The sequence below is a fragment of the Dermochelys coriacea genome, chromosome 4 (assembly GCF_009764565.3).
Source record: "Dermochelys coriacea isolate rDerCor1 chromosome 4, rDerCor1.pri.v4, whole genome shotgun sequence".
Lineage (NCBI taxonomy): Eukaryota > Metazoa > Chordata > Testudines > Dermochelyidae > Dermochelys > Dermochelys coriacea.
The window spans coordinates 14,433,193-14,435,516 of NC_050071.1; the positions used below are offsets into that span (position 1 = coordinate 14,433,193).

A 2,324-nucleotide genomic window follows, 5' to 3' on the forward strand; every position below is an offset into this window, starting at 1 on the left:
CTCCAAGGTGCCACAAGTACTCCTTTTCTTTTTGCAAATACAGACTAACACGGTTGCTACTCTGAAACCTGTCATTAGTTTCTATTGGAAATCCAAGCAGAAGGGTCTATTCTCAACCTGCGCACAGGTTCTTTTCTCAGGGCATTTCATGCCAGGTTTGATAATCTAGTTTCATTGGCTTTTTTCCCCTGAGTGTCTGGAGAAGGCAATTTTCTGCCAGAATATTGTTGGATTTCCTTAATCTCTTTTGTCCTTGTTCCTGTTGTTGTTTTGGGGAAGGATTGTACTGAAATGTTTACTTGTACTGTAGAAGATATACTGTGCTGAAAGTCCTGGGGGTTCCATCCTGACCCTTCGCAGTTTCCCGCTCTGACTGTTGTCCTAGTGGCTGTTGAGGTTTTTGGTTGTTCTTGTGTAAATTGCTGAAACCTAGGGATGATGTGGTAGGATAATTGGCGGCAGTTAGAAAGGGATCTTGCAGCCAGACAGTCCCTAATGTCGTAGCTCTCCACTGGGCAGCAAGACTGAACAGACATTCTTGAATGATGCAGAAATCGCCCAATGAGAGCTGGATTGTTTTGTTCCTTTATCTAGTACACCGTTCCTTTTAAAGTGTCCAACGTGTGTATACTGGAATGATTTAAACATGCTTCTGTTATTAAGTTTATTATTAGATCTGATGAGGATTTCATAACATAATATAAAATCATGTTGGCTATTTAAGTATCAGGCTCCACTTATGGGCTCAATCACACTTTTATCTGAAAATCTTGGCCTAAATTCTTCTCTACCATATGCAGATCCAGTTGGTTCATTTTTGCCATTTACTTTATATTTCAAGTAAAAAATTGTTCCCCTTGTGATTTTTCTCCCCCCTTCCCCAATCCCATTTGCAAACTAATGTAATTAGTTTCACATGTATTAGTGGCTGAAATTAACTAGCCCTTCACCGAGTGCTAACATGGGACAACTAACATCCCCATAGCTAGTGGCATCCTGTGTTTAGATGTAGTACATACAACTGAGAGATCATAATGCAAGCCTCTCTCTCAGCTGGGTCCCCCTGACAGTTGGAATAAGGGAGATACGAAATGATGAGTGAGATTTTAAAAGGCATGTTGAAAGACACTTGGCAAAAACCTTCATCCCAAGGTGATGAGTCTTCTAAAAGTTCCTGGAGATTAATTCTAAATAAAGGAGTCTCCTTCCACATGAGTTAGACTTAACAGCTTAACACCCACGTAGCCCCATGGCAATTCTGAACTCACCCCTCCCAGTAGCATGCGCGCACACACACACACACACACACACACACACACACACACACACACAGAGGAAGGAGAATTTCACAACAGAAACTACATAATGATACACACCTGTCTGGTGCTCACAGGGAGGGACCAGCTGTTTTTCCACTGGTGTCCAGGGAGACCCAAGGAAAATCTTTTTCGGTCACACCCTGAACAGTTCCTGTAGAAAGCAGTTGCAGGAGGAAGGGGGCCCACGCCTGGTTTACTGAAGTCCTGTTGACTTCAGTAGGAATAGGATCAGCTCCCAATTGTGTGCACTGCAAAGTATAGTCAGTGCACCCTGGGAGCCTAGAGAGTTAGCTGGCCAGATTCTGCTCTCAAAGACTTCAGTGCCAATGATGCTGTGGTATGATCGAGAGCAGACTCACATGTGGTAGCAATCATAAGATCAGCGTGTGGTGATGATTTATTTTTATGCCACTCACGCTAGGAATCATTAGATTGTATAAGAAGCAAAACCTTTGTCCCAAACATAAAAGGAACCTATTTTGCGATTTGGAAAAGAGGGTGTAATGGGTCACAGACTCACCCAGCAGCGCCTCCTGCTGGCTGTCTGGGAATTAGCTCTTTTTAACCAGCTCTGGACCACCCTCTGCCAGTGTCTCACCATCACTGGCCCCCATGTCCCTCCCAGACTCCAGTGCCCTTTTGCCTGGGGTGCTGCCCCTCCAGGCAATACCTCACAGATCTGGGTCTCCCCTCACCCTCTTCTCTACCTTGCCTCAGCCTTTGGGCTACTGCCAGTCACCATCTACCCCATTTCACTGGGGCCGACTGCAGTCTGTATAAGCCAGTCATCATAGGCAAGGGGGGTTTGGACCTGCTGCCTCCACCTACCCTTGGGCTGCCCTGTTGCAACCCCAGTACCCTGTTTTAGGCCATCTGCCAGGCCTGCAGCTTTTTCCGGCTGGAGCCTCCCTGCTCCTCTGGCCTTCGCCAGCCCTGCTTCACCTCAGGTACCCTGGTATGCTCCCCAGCAGCCAGGCCCATCTCCCTCCACAGCTAGAGGAGACT

At 46.4% G+C, this 2,324-nt stretch overlaps 1 long non-coding RNA gene across 1 annotated transcript; it reads right to left on the bottom strand.

Annotated features, from left to right (window-relative positions):
* Positions 1 to 236: 236 nt before the first annotated feature.
* On the bottom strand, positions 237 to 2,324 carry LOC122459829. The gene is made up of 3 exons (XR_006280775.1): positions 2,262 to 2,324; positions 1,377 to 1,470; positions 237 to 429 (listed from the first exon to the last, which is right to left on the bottom strand). It is a non-coding gene; the product is annotated as an uncharacterized LOC122459829 (long non-coding RNA).